Raw genomic sequence first — 21,165 nt, forward strand, 5'->3', positions numbered from 1 at the left:
ATATATATATATATATATATATATATATATATATATATATATATATATATATATATTGCTGCGAAAGCAAAAAAAAAGCGGAGCCGGCGTGACGCGCACCAGCTAGTATTCAAAACGCGCGCGCACAAAACCGAAACCGGAAGTGTGCTTCAGGTTTTAACATCCACCATAGAGTTTCTAAAAATCCCCTAGAGGGAAATGTGGCGCTAGTGTCTAGGGGGGTTCTCATGCGCGTTGCCTCAACCTACATGGGAATGATGGGAAGTACAGGCTTCGGATTGACTTCGGTCTTTAGACTAGTGGCGTTTGTTTCTGGCGCAGTAAACAAAGCTATACTCAAATATTATCGCGTAAAATCTAATTCTATTTCGGGACCACGTCGCGTCAGCGCCGCAGTGGCCAGCGCATGGCAAGAATTGTCCGTTTTGCGGTCGCAAGGGCCACTTTCAAAGGGTATGCAACCGCAAGCTAACCCAAATGCAAGGCCGAGTCCGTGAAGTTGAATTTCATGAAGATGTTTCGTCATCTAACAGTGCTGAGCAAGTTTTGACTGTGCAACGTTCCGCGCGTAGCGGAATTCATATCCAAGTACAAGTCGCGAATGTCACCTTGAAATTCCTTGTAGATTCAGGGTCGTCTGTTTCAATCCTGTCGGAGCAAGTATTCAGTCGATATTTTCAGAGCATGTCGTGCCGCTCCTGCCTGCTCCGCATGTTACTCTGTTTGACTACTCTCAACGGCCGATTCCCGTGCTAGGTTGTTTCCAGGCAGACGTTCGGTTTAAAGGCCGCACCGCGTCGCTACATTTTTATGTTGTTCACCGAGGAACTTGTCTGATCGGTCTTGACGGCATTAAAGCCTTGGATCTTCGCATTGAGGGTTCTGCTCTCAAGTGCTTATACACGTCCGTTGCTCCGCAGCCGACTGTTGTTGACCCGCTATCCTGTGCTATTTCCACACCGTCAAGCACGCAGCCCCGTAACAAAGCGCTTCCGCCAGCCTTAGCACATGAGTTCAGTTCACTTTTCAGTCCAGAGTTGGGTCTTGCTAAGGGGTTCACGCATCGCATCAAGACACGGCAAGGCGTGCAGCCTGTAACTTCGAAGCTTCGCCGTCTGCCATATTCTCTCCGGTCACCAGTATCAAATGAGCTTCAGAGGTTGCTGAGCTTTGACATCATCGAGCGCATCGATGCTTCTGAATGGGTGTCCCCTATCGTTATTGTTAACAAGAAAGATGGTAGCATCAGGATATGTGTAGACCTTCGAGAGCCGAACTGTCAAAGATTGATGGTGGGGTAGTCGCACTCTCCGAACCGGAGGGGATGGGGCGACAACAAACCCACCCCGCGTGCGTTTAGTGAGGGTTCGACTGCTGACCGGCGATAAGGTCCACGCCTGATCGACCGTGAACCAGAGGCATGAGACGGGGGGCGACGTACCACTAACACATTCAATTTAATAAAATAAAATCATGGGCAAAACATAATAAAAGAATAAGAACATACAAATTACAAGCCGTGGGGCCTAGTTCGCGGAAGGCGTGCGGGTCACACAGCACACGCCCTGACGCCACTCGCGCGACACTAAGCCCACCACGTGGGAGCTCCTAACACTCGCGAATAAACAAAAAATACGCGACAGAAATAAAAAATACACGCGACAATAAATACGGCAAGCACTACACTAACAGAACATAAAAGAAGTAACACGCGATGGATAAATAAATGAAAGATTAAACGCGATTAGAAAAGAGAGTCCGGCGGAAAGTTCTGAGAGCGGGCTGGAACACGAGGCTTAACTGTGGCGTGCTTGCCGAGATCCCGGTCTGAAGAGCGTCGGGCTGCTGGTACCTCGCTGCCGAAGATCCTGACGGACTTGCACCGTCTGTCGGTCGAACGGCGAAGACTTCGGCCTGGAGGTTTCAGCCTGCCGACCACATCTTCAGCTGTCTCCCGGTGCACGACCACCCTGCTCCGTCTTCCAAGCCACTCTGCCGGCTCGCCGAGCCGCCTCGTCCCTCCGTCGCGCTCAGGCGACCCACGTGATCAACCCGTCGGGCGGGTTCAGGGACAATGGGGAGCGCTCTCCCTCATCGCCGTGCAAGCAGCGTTGCGGCTGCGGTGGCAATGTCGGCCCACTCGAGAGGGGCGCGGGCATGCAACTCTGTGACACCACCCCGACGACAAGAATGTTATTCTAATAACATTCGAACTAACACAGAGTCATGTACGCGCACCTTAAGGAGACCGCACTCCCCACGCACTCGAAGGTCACGCGCACAATCACGTCGTCGTGTGGGTCACGGCACTTCGCACAAGGCACCTGTCCGCGCACATCGCCGCCTCGCTCTCGGCCAGTCAGTGCAGTCCACAGCCCAACTCAAACGCAAAAGAACAGAAAACTAGTGATAAAATAATGGTCCCGAGAATCCCCAGCTCCAAAATACATGCGATAAGGTATTGTCCCCTTGGGCCCTGTGAGTGGCGCAACCCACGGCAGAGCCGGTACGCGCACTCTACAGGCAACACACATCACACACACAAAAGAAAACAAAAAAAAACAGAGATCGGTGAATGGAAGGGCAGAAAAATTAATTCGTTAACAAATGCAATCAAACATAAAAAAAGTTACGTGGCACTATCAACAAATCGAAACTGTCAACACAGTGCCGGCTGCCCTGCTTAATACCCCCTGCTCTTCAAACGGACTCGCTGCGGTCGCATTCCTGCCGTCCCCCGAGCTTTCCCGACGCATACGTGGGGAGACGCACTAGCCGCTCTACAGCGACATATCACCTCGCGCCCCGGTTGCCTGCTTTTGGCTCGGTGGTTGGGGTACACTGAACCTTGCTCGGTCCTCACCCACGCGCAGCGCTTGGCCAACCGGGTGCCACGAAGTGCGCGGCTTAGCAGCATCTGCCGCAGCGAATATATCGCTCGCGCTTTCTTTCGCGGCGACGAGCAACGCTTCGCGACCGCCAAGCTCCGTCGGCGCCTCCGTGACCTCTGCGCCGTTTTGCGCGGCCTCTTCCTCACCCTCTGCAATCTGCTAGCGGTCCGTACCTCGTACCTCCGCGGTGTGCGGCAACCCGCCAGCCTCCGCCGCGCCACACACTTCGCCGCCTCTCTCGGCCTGCGATGGCACAATTTGCCTGCGCGGCGGCTGACGTTTTTCGTGGTCGGCTTCTGACCATCGTTACCCGCCACACCGCCTGATTCTCGGAGCACCGGCCTCACGTTCGCTTCGAAGGCCCCGGCGCCCAAGGGCTGAGGCACGAGGTAGGATTCGGGCTGGGCACGAACCTGCGCAAGGCTCACTCCAGAGGGATGAGGTTGGTCAGCGGCGACGGTCGAGCCCGGCAGGCACTCTGTGTTCCGAATGCTCTCGTCACGGTCCCCCCTCGCGCGCAACAGCGCAATTTCCCTCTCTAACTCGAGGACGCGCTGGGAAGACCGTGCCGCATCGCACTCCTCCGCCTCGCGTTGTCGTAGCTCTCGCGCTTTCCTGCGCTCGCGACTATCCGCCTCTTCTTTGGAGCGCATGTCGCGCACAAACTCCCGGAGCGCTGGCCCCTCAAGGCCCATCTGCCTCCCGACGGCCACGATGCGCTCCAATTCCTCGAGGAGTCCATCAGCCATATCTCGGCCTTCTCCCGCTCGCGGCGATACGCGTATGTTCCGCCCGCTATACCTCGTGGTCACGGAAGATCGTGGTCAGCAAGTCCTGTCGCGCGGACGCCAGTTGTCAAAGATTGATGGTGGGGTAGTCGCACTCTCCGAACCGGAGGGGATGGGGCGACAACAAACCCACCCCGCGTGCGTTTAGTGAGGGTTCGACTGCTGACCGGCGATAAGGTCCACGCCTGATCGACCGTGAACCAGAGGCATGAGACGGGGGGCGACGTACCACTAACACATTCAATTTAATAAAATAAAATCATGGGCAAAACATAATAAAAGAATAAGAACATACAAATTACAAGCCGTGGGGCCTAGTTCGCGGAAGGCGTGCGGGTCACACAGCACACGCCCTGACGCCACTCGCGCGACACTAAGCCCACCACGTGGGAGCTCCTAACACTCGCGAATAAACAAAAAATACGCGACAGAAATAAAAAATACACGCGACAATAAATACGGCAAGCACTACACTAACAGAACATAAAAGAAGTAACACGCGATGGATAAATAAATGAAAGATTAAACGCGATTAGAAAAGAGAGTCCGGCGGAAAGTTCTGAGAGCGGGCTGGAACACGAGGCTTAACTGTGGCGTGCTTGCCGAGATCCCGGTCTGAAGAGCGTCGGGCTGCTGGTACCTCGCTGCCGAAGATCCTGACGGACTTGCACCGTCTGTCGGTCGAACGGCGAAGACTTCGGCCTGGAGGTTTCAGCCTGCCGACCACATCTTCAGCTGTCTCCCGGTGCACGACCACCCTGCTCCGTCTTCCAAGCCACTCTGCCGGCTCGCCGAGCCGCCTCGTCCCTCCGTCGCGCTCAGGCGACCCACGTGATCAACCCGTCGGGCGGGTTCAGGGACAATGGGGAGCGCTCTCCCTCATCGCCGTGCAAGCAGCGTTGCGGCTGCGGTGGCAATGTCGGCCCACTCGAGAGGGGCGCGGGCATGCAACTCTGTGACACGAACAAAGCTATTGTTGCAGACAGTTTCCCGTTGCCCCACACAGAGGAGCTGCTTCACGCTTTGGTAGGCGCTACACATTTCTCCAAACTTGACTTAGTTTCCGCTTACCATCAGGTTCTCTTGCAACCTGACAGCAGGGATCTGACGGCTTTCATCACACATGACGGCCTTTTCCGTTTTAAAAGAGTTTGCTATGGCTTGGTTTCTGCCCCAGCGGCATTTCAGAAGATGATGGCGACAATCCTTGACCGCTGCCCTGGCGTGTTGTTCTACATTGATGATGTCATCATTGTTGGCAAGACCGCAGAAGAACACCTTGAAGACCGTGCTGCAAAAGATCAAGAACGCAGGTCTGAAACTGAACAACTAATGCCTTTTCGACGTTCCAGAACTTGCCTTTCTAGGGCACAAGGTCACTGCACGTGGTATCTCGCCAGTTCCAGAGAAGGTAGACTCCATAGTTAACCCACCAGTGCCAACTGATGTTGCCACCCTTCGTTCGTTTCTGGGTCTCGTAGAATACTACTCAAAGTTTGTTCCACACTTGGCACAAGTGGTTGAGCCTATGAGAGTCTTACTCCGCAAAAATGAGCTATTCATCTGGTCTGCCGAAGCAAACAGCAGTTTCAGGAGGGTCAAGGAAATGCTTTCGTCGAGTGCAGTCCTCCAGATGTTTGATCCGTCATTGCCAGTCATTGTGTCGACCGACGCGTCCGACTGTGGGCTGGGGGCAGTCCTGCAGCAACAAAGTGGCCACAAGCTCCGCACAGTCGCTTTCGCATCCCGTACACTGTCGCCTGCGGAGAGAAAATATTCAGTCGGTGAACGAGAAGCTCTCGCATGCATTTGGGCGTGTGAGCGATGGCACACGTACCTTTGGGGTCGCCATTTCACAATTCGAACAGACTACCAGGCACTGGTGTCCTTGCTGTCGTCACAAGGACATGGGAGACGCCCACTCGGAATCGCACGCTGGAGTGCACGACTGCTTTGCTACAATTTCACTGTTGAATACCGCTAGGGGTCCACAAACACTGTAGCAGATGCACTTTCTCGGCTACCAGCACCTACCTCGGAGGCAGAGATTGCTAATGAGGAATAAATTGTCTCGTTCATTGAGCCAGCCTGCGTGACAAAGAAGTTCAGGCAGGCCGCCCTCGACGACAGTTGCCTGGAAACCACCAAGTCATTCGTGCTGAGTTCCTGGCCGCCAAAGAAGTCCATACCAGAAGAGGCGAAACCGTTCTACGCCATTCGGAAAGGACTTTCTGTTGTCGATAACCTGTTGCTGCGTGGAGAGCGCCTCGTTGTTCCGTCCTCCCTCACGGCTCGGATCATCGGCACCGCGCACGAGACACATCCTGGTATCACGCGCACGAAGGCGCGACTGCGTGAGCGGTTCTGGTGGCCACGAATGGATAAGCAAGTGGAAACGGCAGTAAAAAACTGCCATATCTGCCTGGAGGCAGATAAGTCCGCCAAAACATAACCAGCACCGTTGCAACCTGTTGAATGGCCTGAGCGACCGTGGCAAAAGCTTGTCCTAGACATTGTTGGTCCTTTGGAGCATGCAGCTTACAACAGCAGATTTGCTGTAACGCTTGTTGACTACCATTCTAAATGGCCAGAGGTGTATTTTTGCAGCGAAGTGTCCACGAGCACCGTGAAAGACTTTTTAACAACTGTTTTTGCCCGTGAAGGCTACCCAGAAGAGATAGTTTGTGACAATGGACCTCAGTTCACTTCGCGTGAGTTCATCACTTCCCTGCAAAACAGAGGCATCAGTCTTTCACATTCTTCGGTATACTACCCCCAAGCCAATGGGCAAATAGAACGTTTCAATCGCACATTGAAAAACTTCATTCAAGTCTCACTCCTCGAAAGACGACCACTCCGGCAAGCTGTCACAGAATAGATTGCCATTTACCGCTGTACTCCGCACGCCACCACCGGGGTCGCCCCAGCAGTTCTGCTGCATGGTAGAATGCCCCGAACCAGGCTGGATGTCGTGGGTTTGTCGGCACCAGCATTTGCGGAAGATCCAGCCGAGGATTTGGCGCGGCTTCGTCAAAGGGTTCGGCGTCAGCAACAAAGCAGCAAGCACTACACGGACAAAAGGAGAGCCGCCAAGAAGACGAAGGTAGCCGTAGATGACTTTGTCCGTATCAAAAAACCGTCCGTTCGTTTCAAGGGAGACTGCGCCTTTTCTTCACCAACTGAGGTGATCAAGCGGAGGGGACCAGCCTCTTTCCGACTTGGAGACGGCCGTACGTGGAATGCCTCCAAGCTTTCCAGGGTTCCGGAGAGAGGCGCCTGGCAACCAGGCCAGCCTGCCACGCCGCAGCCGCGGTCTCCTGATGCGCTGCAACCTGCCACGCCGCAGCCGCGGTCTCCTGAGGCGCTGCAGCCTGCCATGCCGCAGCCGCTGTCCCCTGATGTGCTGCAGCCTGCCGTGCTACAGCTTCCTTCTCCCAGGAGGCAGGCACTGTCTCCTGGCCTACCGCAGCATCAGTCTACGAGCCCGTCGCCTTCGTCGCCAGTGCGACGTCCAAAGCGGCCGACCCGAGAGCGCCGGCCACCGGCCTGGCTCCAAGACTATCAGACCAACTAGTTGGCGGTCTGACGTGTACATAGTTTGTAAATATGTGTAAATAAGTACAGGGTGCATGCCTTGGGGTTTTTCTTACTAATACCTGCTAACAGCTAATCACTAAAAATAGGGGAGGGAGTGTGTTATATTCAGTTTCGTTATTCATTTCTTTATTCCCCAGGGGGCGTTTTTGTTCTTCATTATATATATTGGTTGTATATGTTAATTAATTAATGGGGTTTTACGTGCCAAAACCACTTTCTGATTATGAGGCACGCCGTAGTGGAGGAGGACTCCGGAAATTTTGGGCACCTGGGATTCTTTAACGTGCACTTAAATCTAAGTACACGGGTGTTTTCGCATTTCGCCCCCATCGAAATGCGGCCGCCTTCGCCGGGATTCGATCCCGCGATCTCGTGCTCAGCAGCCCAACACCGTAGCCACTGAGCGACCACGGCGGGTCGTTGTATATGTTAAATAAACGGCTTTTTACATCGGGACGGCTGGAGTCTGACTTCCACCTTCGGTCAATACCACAATTGCTTAATTCCAGAGAAGCACTGTTTACCTCTGCGTCAAACGGGAAAGAAGAGAATGATCATTCGGTACAGCAGCATAAACTCGCTCATTCTTAACGGTGTCAGCAATGGCATCCGCGTTTTCGCGAGAGAACTACACGGCCTATAAGTGGGGGCATATGCCGAGCACAGTTTTCTCTAATAATGCTTACTGGCACGCACAAACTAAGTATGATGAAGTTAAAGAAAAGCGAGAATCGGTAGTAACAGCCCGTAATATATATCTATATATGTTGTAAGGAAGATAACGAACGTGCGCACTGGGTCGGCAGCATCGGCAGCATCAAGCGCGCAGCAGAAGCTCGAGCTTCTGCTGCGCGCTTGATGCTGCCGATGCTGCCGACCCAGTGCGCACGTTCGTTATCTTCCTTACAATATATATATATATATATATATATATATATATATATATATATATATATATATATATATATATATATATATATATATATAATGTGTGTGTGTGTGTGTGTGTCACAGTTGTAGTTGTTTAAGTGGCTCGGCTGCTCATATTGACTCGTGTTGGGGAGGAACAACGCGGCTCATATGTGCAAATGTGTATGTTTTGCTACGTTTTGAGATTGCTTCACATCAACGATGCGTCGTTTCTTAATATATCCGAAGCTAACAGCGATCTGTAGGTGTAGATGTAAACAAATGCACCGCTTTGGCTAATCCGACGTGGAAGGCTGTGCTCGAAGGCGTCTTGAATATGCAAAATGTTTAGTGAATGTCTAAAAGGAATACAAAAAGTTATTTGCAAGCACAGACATCAGCGACAGCGAACTCCAAGGCAGCCGCGTGGGCAGACGGTACTCAGCGTGCCCTTAACAGGCCGCGCTGTTACCACAGCAGCGCACTCGGGCCTATTCACCCAGTACAATCGATGGGCGAACGACATGCTGCTCCGGGGAAACCATTGATAATTAATCGCGATCCATGAAACGCACAACCGACGCACACTGAACTGGGGCGCAGGTGCACAAATCAACCGGCCAAATCCCCGGCACCCTTCCAAAACGTTTCCAGCGGCGTGTGTGAGAGGGCAGCACAGGAACATGAAAGACAACACCAATGCAACACCATCCTAGACGAAGATGAAAACAGATTGGAAGGAGAAGCGGCAATGAATTATATCCGAGAAGTAACAGCCGAATCTTTCCAAGGCAATGACGAGGTTGTATTTGAAGAAAAAAGGGGCATGAAAAAGACCCAAGTGAAAAAGGAGCTGGTGCTGACAAATTTAAACTGGAAGAAAGCGGGAGAAAATATTGTCACGTGGTGTTGACGTTAAGAACACAGTAGCAATACTGTGTAATGCAAAACTAGATTTTATTGGGCGAACCTGTGCCCACAAAACAGGCTACACTTATAGCACAACGAAAGCGGCGAACACAGTCGGCGATCGTCGGAAATCTGATCAGCGGGTCAAGTGCGTCGGCTTTTATACAGCAGTCATCGAAGGTTCCAGACTAATCGTTGGGACCCGCATGCCTTCCACAAAGTTCTACAACATTCGAGTCACGCGATGAAATCAGATAACACAAGGTTCGGCGGTAACAGACAGCGGATAGAAGCATCGATAACTTTCCAGAAACTTCGGATACATGCAGGCGCGTCCCGCGCTGTCCGATAACATTTGTTATGCTGCGAAACATGGTCGCCCGTTAAATATAAGTACACGTGTCAATATTCCTACGCGCACAGCCACAGGGCTAGACGAGGTTCCCGTTAGGCTGATAAATGAACTAGGACCAAAAAGTAAGGAAGCTCTGGATAGACGAATACCAGACGGTTGGCGGCAAAGTAGAATGAATTTAATTTATGAAGGTAAGGGGGAGAAAGAATTCACTCGTATAGACCGTTGACCATTACATCGGTAATGTACAGGCTAGCAATGCAGGCAATCAAATTAAAGCTTCAAGCATGGGCAGAGAATAATGGCATTTTGGGAGAGCTTCAGAATGGGTTCAGAATAGGTAGGCGTTTAGATGATAACTTATTTGTTCTTACTCAGCGTACTGAAATATCAAAATTAGAAAGCAGACCGTTATGTGTTTCCTTTTTAGACATTACAGGAGCCTATGACAACGTAGACCACAACATTTTGTGGAATATTCTGGAAAGGGAAGGCTTAGGTGACGATTGTCTACAGCTTTTGAGAGAGATTTACCTAGAAAATACCGTTTGCGTTGAATGGGAATGGATGAGGAGCGAGGAGAAAGTTCATATCAACAAGAGACTGAGGCAGGGGTGCCCTTTATCCCCGCTGATGTTTATGATGTACATGGTGAGGATGGAGAGGGCGCTAGAAGGAAGTAATATCGGGTTTAATCTCTCATACAAACAGGCGGGTACAGTAGTAGAGCAGCAACTCCCAGGTTTATTTTATGCGGACGACATTGTGTTGCTAGCTAACAAGCAAAGTGATTTGCAACGTCTGGCTGATACCTGGGGAAGGAAGGCAACAATTTAGCTTTGAAATTTAGTGTTACAAAATCAGGTGTTATGGTATTCAATGAAAACAGTGAAAAGACAGTGGAGACACAGGGCCAAGTAATACCTCGGGTAACAGAATATAAATACCTTGGTATATGGATAAACGAAGGCAATAGATTTATGGAAACACAGGAAAAAACCATAACAGTAAAGGGGAAGAGAAATGCAGCCATAATGAAGCACAGAGCGCTACGGGGATACAATACGTACGAGGTCCTCCGAGGTATGTGGAAAGGTGCAATGGTTCCAGGACTTACCTTTGGAAATGCGGTTGTTTGCTTTAACTCAGGAGTACAATCAGTACTCGACGGGAACCAAAGGTCAGTGGGTCGCCTCGCATTGGGCGCTCACAGGAAGACTACAAATGAATCTGTGCAGAGTGTTATGGGCTGGACTAGTTTTGAAGTGAGGGAAGCTCGCAGTAAAGTGGAGTATGAAGAACGGCTGAGGAATATGGAAGAAAGTAAATGGGCTGGGAGAGTGTTATCTGCACAGGAAAAACATTGATTCACAGTGGAGGAAAAGAACTAGGAAGCTAGCTTACCAGCAAGTATGCGGCCTGTAGGGTGGGCAACACAGCAACAAAGAAGGTCAAGCGGAAAGAAGGTCAAGCAAAGAGAGGCTGAAATAATCTCATGGGTGGCGGCAATGGAAAAGAAACCTGCCATGAGTAACTACTTAAGATGAAAAAGCGAAATCAGGAAGGAGGCCATTTATGATAACTCAAAGGGAAGCTCATTGTTTTTCGAGGCGAGATCGGGATGCCTTAGAACACGCACCTATAAAGCGAGATAGAAGAAGGAAGAAGAAGCATGTGCTTGCTGCGGTAAAGCTAGGGAAACGACGGAGCATGTTTTATTAGAATGTGAAGACGTCAACCGAGCGGTCGATTTAGGCATCACTGGCCTCCTTGAAGCCCTTGGGTTCAGCGGGGGCAGTGGTAAAGCAAACATGTCCGCAATTGGCATTAGTAAGAGGCGATTGGAGGATTGGTGGAAGAAAAGTATGGAAATGACAAAAGACGGGGACGTACAAAAGCACAGTTCGCCATAGGGGATCAGAAAATTTGGGCGTGATAGTTCACATTGTTTTTTTTTTTTTTTTTTTTCATTGTTTAACCTAGGTAGGGCATTAGGCAGTATAATAGCAAGAGCTTGGTGGCGCAACCCACCGCCCCGTTCCAAAGGGGACGCTCATAACATCCATCCATCCATCCAGTGGCGGGATCTGATCGGGGATGAACCATGGTGCCACTACTACGAGCCTGACACACAACGGCAAAGCTTACAGTGAAAACATTAGAATTCACCACGCCCAAAGAAAGCAAAGGCCGTCATTTCCACCGGAAAGGTGCTGACTTTTTTTTTTTTTTTTTCGGTCGTCAGGGGCCATTACTGATAGAATTTGCTAAATCTTGAGAGGCTATCAATTGTTTACGATATGGTGAAACGCCGGAACGGCTGCGTGTCGCAATCAAGAACAAACGACGTAGAAAATTGAGTAATGGTGTCATCTTGCTCCACGACAATGCCCGTCCCCACCTCGCTGATCTGGTTAATACAAAACTGGTAAAGTTCAAGTGGGAAACTCTGTAACATCCGCCATAGAGCTCAGACCTGTCGCCTTGCAACTTCCACATTTTGGGGCAACCGAAAAAAACAGCTCAAGGGAACCAGATTCGTGTAAGATAATGGCGTGAAAGAGCCAGCTACAGACTTTCTGAAGCAGCAATCCAAGGAGTTTTATGAAACGGGAATCACGCGACTCGTTAGTCAATGGGACAAACGTCTAAATGCTCATGGAGACTACTTTTAAATAAAGTACCCCGTTTGTCATATATTCGCATTGGCTCACTTTCATCTGACTCGCCCTCGTACATTTTGCAGAACTCCTGATTTTTATGCGTGCTCTCTGTTGCGACTATAATTTCGGTGCAATTACTCACGATACACGACCGGTCACAGCTGCTACTGCGTAATACATTGAAACAAATGACAGCATCATTGAGATTTTTCACTGGCCGTTGCATATGTACAAGAATGTAAACACGGTTCTTGAATGACAAAGATAAATTACAAAGAATGACATTAACATATTTGTCCTCAACTTGTTCATTTCATGGCCTTTACATTTTTCATGTCAATGGTATGCACTGCTTTGCTAGTTTCGAACTGATATAGTTCTGAAGTTCGCGTGATGTATTCTTCACTTATTAAATAGACAAAAAACGTGGAAGCATTGATATAAGTTATCTTGGGCAAAATTTATGGCACATACGAGTATCTTTTTTTATGAAAAAATACATATCTTGCTTGTTATGACAGTGCGTAGCGTTCAAGAATTCGTTTGCAGCATCTTTGGAAATAGCAATGCAATTATTATTCATGTACTTGATCCCTCGACGAATTGTTTAAGAGGAAGCTTTAGCTCGGGCCCAACTCCAACGCGGCATATTCAAATACATGTAAAACGCAGAAACGCTTTTCTGAGATAACCCCTGGATCGCTTTGAATGAAATTTGTTGCATTTAAGGGAGAAAGTTAAATTCTAGTTTCTGTTGGAAGAGGAATTTTGATTTGGGGCCTGAATTCTTTAAAATATATTTCTGAAAATTCGAAAGTTCGAAAAAAGAAATAGAAGCACAACGTTTACAATCTAATAGCTCTGCATCAAGAACAGATATTGCGGTTCTGTAAACAGCAAAGCGGACCAATTTGGTATGTCAATTTGTACCTTACATGAATTGGTCACGTTGTGTACAAGCGTACTTCAAAAGCCGTATTTCCATAATACTACATTCTTTTGAGATTCATGCGTAACATATCACTTTTGTCCGCTGTAGATGTACTATTATATGAAACTCACAGAATTATGGTATCATTTTTCATTGTTGAGTTACAGAGTTCTAAACTTGATAGTTTAGTTTTCTGAATATGTGCGATTTTGGCCAATTTTTAATAAGGAATTGACAACGTAAATGAAAAATCCGAAACCAGCAGTCAATAGAATTTAAGTTTTTCTTTTAAATAGCTCTTCAAATTTAGTGCAGCGGTTGCCGAGAAAAACGAATTCCTCTTTTACATGTATTTAGATCGCAGCACCCGAGCTAAAGCTTCCTCTTAAGAAGGAGGCCGAGTTGCAACTTGAGACCCCCCGCAGAACGAAATTTCTGGCTACGCCACTTATGTAAATGCTCCATATGACGCACCGTCGTGTTAGCAGCCATGAGCAATTCGTTTTATGGGGGCCTGTTTCAGAGAGCGGTGAAAATAGCAGCAAACTTCTTCATATGAAATGTGCACCTAACTCTTTCTTTTACGCATTAAAGGGACACTAAAGGTTACCAGAAAGTCAGGTTAAAGTGGCAGCGCAATGTTCTAGAACGTCTAAGCCGTCAATATAATCGCGAACAGAGCTTTAGTAATCGAGAAATTGAGGTAAATGCATGACACGATTTGAGACCCCCCAGCGACATTCCGGTACTAGCCCGATGACGAAAGCACTCCTCATAATTTGTGTTACTAATACTCAACTACTCGTTCTAAAAATATCATTTCATTCGATTATAAGACGGAAGAAAATGCTACTTATCTACGTCTATTCGATTCTAAGAAAAAATAAGATTTTGACGTTGCCCTTCAGTAGTATGGGTGGTCGAAAGGTTTCGTTTTCGCTCGACTCAGCGCCGCGCACGCTTTGGAGTTTCAGTAGTTTCGTTATCGCGTCGTGCTGTGCAGGTTCTGCTGGCTCGCGAAACTTTCATTTGGAACAAGCAGCGAGAATGCCACGTCCATGTGATGTCATGGGAAGCCCTCGCTGCTTTCCCGCTCCGGAGAGCCGGTGTCGAGGCCGCCGTCGCAGTACGCAACGACGCCGGCTGCGCGAGCCGTCAGCAGCAGGTCGCGCTCGTCAGTGATCAAATCGCTGAAGTTGAGCCCAGCATCGCGACCCAATCTGTCGTTGTCAGGGTCCATTGCGACGAGTGTCGAAGTTTGCGTCATAGAATAAAGTACCAGCTTATGGTCGTGCGTTTCTCCTTCCGCTAGCCACCAGACACCCGCTTTCGCTCTGCTGTCGGCTCTGTCTTGGCTCTGTTTCTGGCCGCGCTCTCTGCGGACGCCGTTCTACTCACCGATGGCGCAACGTCACCATGAGACCATGATGTCAGTACTCCTCGATCGGAGGGCGGGCGATTTGAACTGCGCTAGAGGTACGCGGACGCTTCAGAACGCATTTTCTCTTAAAATAAGTCTCTCCTTGGCATGAAACAAGCGTGTCGAGGTTTGTGGGATGGTATTTCAACAGTCCACGTTGACTTAATAGTAACCTTTAGTGTCCCTTTAATAAAGTGATCATATTTGCTAGAACTCACCAGAGTAATAAGAATCATGACAGCTTCGCTGGGCAGTGTCTTTCTAATACGGATAACATGTTGACACCAAATACGAATATTTTTCTTCCATGTGAAATACAATCTCTCTCATAGCTAAGTACTAAGGGAATGTTTAGTGTTTGGCGAAGCATCATACACAACTTCGCGCGTTGAATTTGCAGACATTCTTTTTACGTAAAATTTATGCGCAGACACGGCGCATATATGCATTGCAAAGCCAGTAGACCCCTTCAACGCTACATAGCTTGCGATATACAAGCAGCAAATTTTCTCCTTTCACACGCTTTTGAAGAAGTAACCGTGGTTCAGGCATGGCAGCAGAAAGAAGCCGACGTATCCTTCAGTAAGTACGGCTCGAGCCACCCATACATGCCCATACCCCAAGCAAGCACAAAGGGAACGAGCGCGCGCGGCAGCCGAGGAAGCCGGAGTGAGCGTCTTGGCCGTAACGTTACTAAATAAACGTTCCGCGAAGGGCGCCACTCTATGGGCGCCACTTGGAAGTTCTCGCCGCTATGCAGAGGGAAAGTGGGGGAGGGGGAACGAGCGTTCTTCTCCGGCGGCGGATGCTGCGCCGTATCTTGAAAGCGATCTTTCACGTGGCCAAAGCGCCCGGGCGAGCCTAATCTTCAAAGCGATCTGCGATGTTTGCAGAGTGCGCGTAATGCCGGTAGCTTCGTATGCGCTGTGCTTTGGGCGTTTCATTCGCGCTAAAGTGACAGATTCGCGTAGGTCAATTGGCGGCTGGCGGCCGCTGCCGCGATTCCCAAGTCCAGAATTTTCACTGCGAGTTTCCGCACTCATTGAGCGAGATGTATTCATGTTTACCTGTAGCGCGCGTGACACCGTGCTTGTTAATTCAGTTAAAGCACGTTGGCAGGTTAGTTGGTTTGAATTCATGTTAGAATGTGTAAGTGCGACTGAACAAGGAAGTAGAAAGAAGCAGACACACAAAGACAGCGCTGTCTCTGTGTGTCTGTTTTAGCCTACGTCCTCGTTGAGTCTCGCGTACACACTCTGTAATTGTTAATTTAGTTAGCAAGCGAATGTTTGCAAGTCTACACGGCCGATAAAAGTATTTACTTTTTATGGCTATCTACTAATTTGCTACGCAATCTGCTCCGCCTTTCGGGCCAAAGTGCGACTTTTTTTCTTTGAAATCACATTGAACGAAGTGTTTACTGCACAAAACAATAATTGGATGTAGAATTAGGCTCCCAATCCTTGCGTCAAATCACCTTGATCCACTGTTGACTCAACTCCAGATTTGCAGGGATATTGTGGGACACCTTGGTCCTTATTTTTTGCACTTGGTCCTTCTTTCCCGCACTTGACGTGCACATGTGCACATAGGCACACAGGAGTACCGCATGATGAAAGCTCGAGGGATCAAATACATGAATAATAAGTTCATTGCCATTGCCAAAGATGCTACAAATGAATTATTCAACGCTACGCAGTTGCAAGACAAATAAATGTATTTTTTCGTAAAGAATATACTCGTGTATGTCCTAAAAATTGTGCCCGAAATTCCTGATATCAATGCTTCCATGTTTTTGTCTATTTATTAGGTAAAGAAAATATCACACGAACTTTATAACTATATCAGTTCGAAACCAGCAAGGTAGTGCGTGCCGCTGACATGAAAAATGTAAAGGCCGTGAAATGAACAAGTTGACAAATATTTTAAGGGAACTTTGTCGTTCAAGAACCTTGTTTATATTTTGGTGCGTATGCAACGGCCAGGGAAACATCTCAATGACGCTGTCCTTTGTTCTAATGCATTGCGCAGAAGAAGCTGTCACCGCTCGTGTATTGCGAGTAATTGCACCGAAATTATAGTCGCAACAGAGAGCACACATGAAAATCAAGCGTTCTGCAAAATATGCTATGGCGAGTAAAATGAAAGTGAGCCAATGCGAATATATAACAAACGGGGTACTTTTTTTTTATTTAATACGTCTTTATTTCTGCGTTTAATAGGCCAAGCCTTGCGGCAGAAAAGGGGTGCTCAAGCTGTGGGGGAGGGTTACCGGTGTTCTCTTCTTCCTCGAGGTGGAGTGGTCCCGAGGTCGGCTCTGCAAAGAGGCGGCCAGGCCCTTCCTTGTCCCTGAAAAAGTCCAGAAAAGCACTCCAAAGCTGGACTGAGTCCTTGAGCCCGATGTGCGATGGCGGGTCGAGCCACTCCTGCAGGGTGCCAGGTCGGTTCCCGCCCAGGGAGCGTAGTGTCCTTCCTCGGACCGTGTCAAAGGCAGAGCAGCTCCACAAAAGATGTTCGGCCGTACCTCTGGCCGGGCATGCCGGGCACTTAGGGCTCGGGTATGAGTGCGGGTTGATGAGGTGTAGCCTTGCTGGTGACAGAAGCTGGCCGGTCTGGGCTCGGCGAAGAAGAACCGCCTCTATCCTGCGAAATGTGTTGGGTGGGCGGCGATATAGTTTCTCAGGGTTGGCCAAATGCTGGAGAATGTTGCGGCGGTAGCTCTGTGCGCGGTGCCATGTCTCGGCCCTATCCATAGGGGGCGACGTCGGGTGTGTAAAGGCGGCAGGGGCCCAGGAAGCGGAAACGACAGTGGGTCCAGGCAATGGTAGTGTGGGGCACGGAATCAAACGCCTTTTTGACGTCGACTCCAACCACTACCCGGAGCTGTGCGCTGCTAGGGTATGCGAGAACGACCCTATGAAGCCTTCTGAGAATATCTTGCGCGCAGAACCCACGGCGAAATCCTACTTGCATAGGGGACAGAATGTTATGTTTGTCCAAGTACCATTCAAGTCTACGTAAAGCCATGCGTTCCATCATCTTACAAATGTTAGACGTTAAGGAAATTGGCCTGAGGTCTTGTAATGACCGACTTGGCCTGCCTGATTTTGGAATCGGTATCACCACAGATTTCTTCCAGGCGGGGGGAAGATCACTGTTGACCCAATGTTCATTGATCACCTGAGGTCTTGTAATGACCGACTTGGTCTGCCAGATTTTGGAATCGGTATCACCACAGATTTCTTCCAGGCGGGGGGAAGATCACCGTTGACCCAATGTTCATTGATCACTTTCAACAGGGCCAGTTTATACGATTTCGGAAGGTTCAGGAGCGTTGAATAACGTACTCCATCCGGTCCCGGGGCGCTGTTGTGGTTGGAGTCATACAGTGCTGCCTCTAGTTCATCTAACGTGAAGGGGACGTCGTATTCGTGGGATTTGTCTGATGAGGGATCCGCAGGCAGGGCACCCACATTTTCTGGTTGGGGAAAAAAGACCTTCCCTGCTTGAATAGCTAGGTCAGCCGGGGAGACGTTCAGTTTCAGAGCTATGCTTTGAGACGGTGAGTTTGGTCGCTTGCGTCCGAGGATAGCGCGAAATATGCGCTAGGCCTCCGATAATATATATATATATATATATATATATATATATCAAAACGTTTATTTAAAAGAAAAAAAAATGCAGAAAGCGAGTGGGTGGAGCCCCTAGTCCAGGGCCCCACTGGCTTGAGCGGTCCGCCGTGCTTGGTCGAGGAGCGCTAGTTGCATCTCCTGATCCTCGCTGGCGAGCCAAGTCTCCCACTGCTCCCTTCCGGAAAGTTTGCCGGCTATTTTTGGTGTATTAATTTTGGGTGGCCTGTTCTGGCAGTCCCACGTAATGTGGGCGAGAGTTGGCCGGCCTCCGCACCAAGGACAGAGAACGCTGTAAAGCGTTGGGTGAATGGCATTTTTCAAATAAAGGTTTGGAAATGTGTGCGTCTGTATTCGGCGCCAGTCATAAGAGTCCTGCCTGGATAGGTCAGGGTGTGGTGGACTGTACTTTTTTCGCTCGCGCCGCTGGTGCTCAAGGATGTCTCGTGGTAAAAAGGGGTTTTCGTCAGAGTGGTTGGCCGCTCGGTTGACAAAAGCACGAGCTGCGCCGTCCGCTCTCTCATTGCCCTCGAGTCCTGCGTGACCCGGGCACCAGATGATCATGTGTTTCTGCGTTAGGTTGGATCCTTATAGGTGAGTGGTGCTGTGTGGTAGCCTCCCGGTGAGGAATAGTCTACATGCGACTTGGGAATCTGTAAGAGTTATCGACGATTGTCCCAGAGCGTCCTTAGTTTTAATAGCTAGCGCGATGGCTGAAGCTTCTGCGGTATTCGCAGATGCAACTCTAGCCGTGGCGCAAGTCACAAGCCCTTGATTTGCGGCCGCTCCTACCACTACGAGGGCGTATTTGTAAGCACCACATCGAGCGACATCTGTGTAGACTGTATCCGGGTTTCCACCGAATTGCTGCATTAACTTTGGAGCTCGAGCACTTCTACGTCCCCAGTGGTATTTCGGACCCATGTTCTTAGGGATTGGGGCTACTATGATCCTTTCACGAAGGACTCTGGGCAGAGATTCGAGTTCTCCCGCATACTGTGGACGAGTAGGGTAACCCACGCGGCAAAGTAATTTTCTGCCAGAGGAGGTTAAGCTAAGCCGCTCCCGTTGAGATATGAGCGTCGCTGCCCGTAGCTCCTCGTAGTTATTGTGAATCCCGAGGGCCAGCAGGCGTTCAATAGAGGTTCCCTGTGGTAGGCCGAGAGCCGCTTTGTACGACGTTCTAATGTTCGTGGGGTCCTGGAAAGGGAGGCTATATGTGAGACGACTTAGCACAAAAGCCTGAACGAGCCGGATCGTCTCTGTTTCCTTGAAACCTTTTCGGTGATAAGTTACTCTACGGATCATACGGGAGATCTGTTTCACCGTAGTCCTAAGGGTTTTAATGGTGTGGTCTACTCGTTTGTTGCTTTGCAGCCACAGTCCGAGGACTCGCATTTTCTGGACCTCCTTTATCTGGCTGTCTCCTAGAAAGAGGTTCACCGGCTTGTAAGCTTGACGGCCTCGACTTCGTATCCTGATAAATTCTGATTTATCGGGAGCGCAGCTCATTCCACTGCTGCGAGCGAAGGTTTCAACAACGGTCGCTGCTTCTTGCTGGATTTCTTCTTTTTGTCCTAACGAGCCGCTGGTTGCCCATAGGGTAATATCGTCTGCATATATCGCGTACCATAGCCCAGGTATGACGTCGAGTATTTTGGCTAAGCGTCTTATGCCGATATTGAAAAGAAGGGGGAAAGTATCGCCCTTTGCGGTGTACCTCTATTGGGCATGGGAAAAGGGTCTGAGCGCGTAGTGCCAATGCCTATTGTCGCGATGCGAGAGGTCAGGAAAGAGCGGGCGTAATCATAGATTCTTTGTCCACAACCGATGTCACTTAGCTCAGATAAGATAAGTTCATGTGAAATAGTGTCGAATGCGCTTTTTAAATCAAGAGCCAGGACGAGATGTTCCGCACCAACCATGGTGTTGCAAAGAACTTCTTCGCGAAGTAGCGGGAAAACATCCTGTGTCGACAAATGTTGGCGAAAGCCGAATATGTTTGTGGAAAATAGGTTGCGGTCTTCCATGTAAGACGTGAGACGTGTGTGGATCACCTTCTCAAATAATTTGCCAAGATAGGAGGTTAGTGATATCGGCCTGAGATATTGTAGATCATGAGGTTTTCCTGCTTTCGGAATAAGCACGATTTTGGCCTCCTTCCACTGTTGTGGAACTACGCCCCTCTCCCATATCTGTTCATTAAAATACCGGGTAAGCTGTTCTAGGTGCTCGTCGCTCAGGTTCCGGATCATAGCATTTGTGAGCTGATCAGGTCCTGGAGCAGTATTTCTCTTCGCAGCTTGCGCTGCCGCGAAGAGTTCTGCCTTAGTTATCGGAGCGTCTAGCACCGCGTTTTCTTGCCCTTGGTATGGCAAGGTGCATGGGGGAGTGATTACTGCTCCTACGTACTTCTCTTTAAGCTTAGTGAGGAGGGCCTGATCTGTTCCTGAAAATTCTCCGGCAAGTTTTTGAAGAGTGCGGTTATTGGCCGTTTTTGTTTTTCCTGGTTCCATTATGCTGCGAAGTATCGCCCATGTCTTGGAGGTGTGTAACGTTTCGCGAAGTGAGTCGCAAAAGCTCGCCCAACTCGCTGTCTCTAACTGCTGTGCGTAAGCGCTTGCCCGCTCTGATATTTCAGCAATTCTGTGGCGCAGTTTGCGATTAAGTCGCTGTTTTTTCAATCGTTTAGTTAGCCCCCTTCTGGCTTCCCAGATATGTAGCAGATGGTTGTCAACTACCGGCGTTTCCGCTGTGAGCGCTAGCCGCTTAGATGTTGCTTTATGAGCGTCTCGTATGTGTGTTGCCCACTCTTCAGCGTTCTCTGGTGATATCTCCGGCATGGGGATGTTGCGATAATTTACCCAGTTCGTGATTACCACCTGGCCACAGGGTCGCCGAATTGTCGGGGAGCCTACCGACACACTGATAATGAAATGGTCACTGCCTAGATTCTCTCCTAGATTGGTCCAGACTACCTCGTTGACATTATTTGTGAATGTGAGATCTGGAAAGGTGTCTGCACTGACGCTGTTACCTAATCTTGTCGGGTTTTGAGGGAGAATGATGAGTT

At 49.3% G+C, this 21,165-nt stretch overlaps 1 protein-coding gene across 1 annotated transcript in view; it reads left to right on the forward strand.

Annotated features, from left to right (window-relative positions):
* The window catches only part of LOC126517476 (uncharacterized), a 114,191-nt gene that overhangs the window by 17,738 nt on the left and 75,288 nt on the right, over window positions 1-21,165 (forward strand). The gene's annotated exons all lie outside the window — the stretch shown is intronic.

Source organism: Dermacentor andersoni, chromosome 11 (genome assembly GCF_023375885.2).
Source record: "Dermacentor andersoni chromosome 11, qqDerAnde1_hic_scaffold, whole genome shotgun sequence".
Lineage (NCBI taxonomy): Eukaryota > Metazoa > Arthropoda > Arachnida > Ixodida > Ixodidae > Dermacentor > Dermacentor andersoni.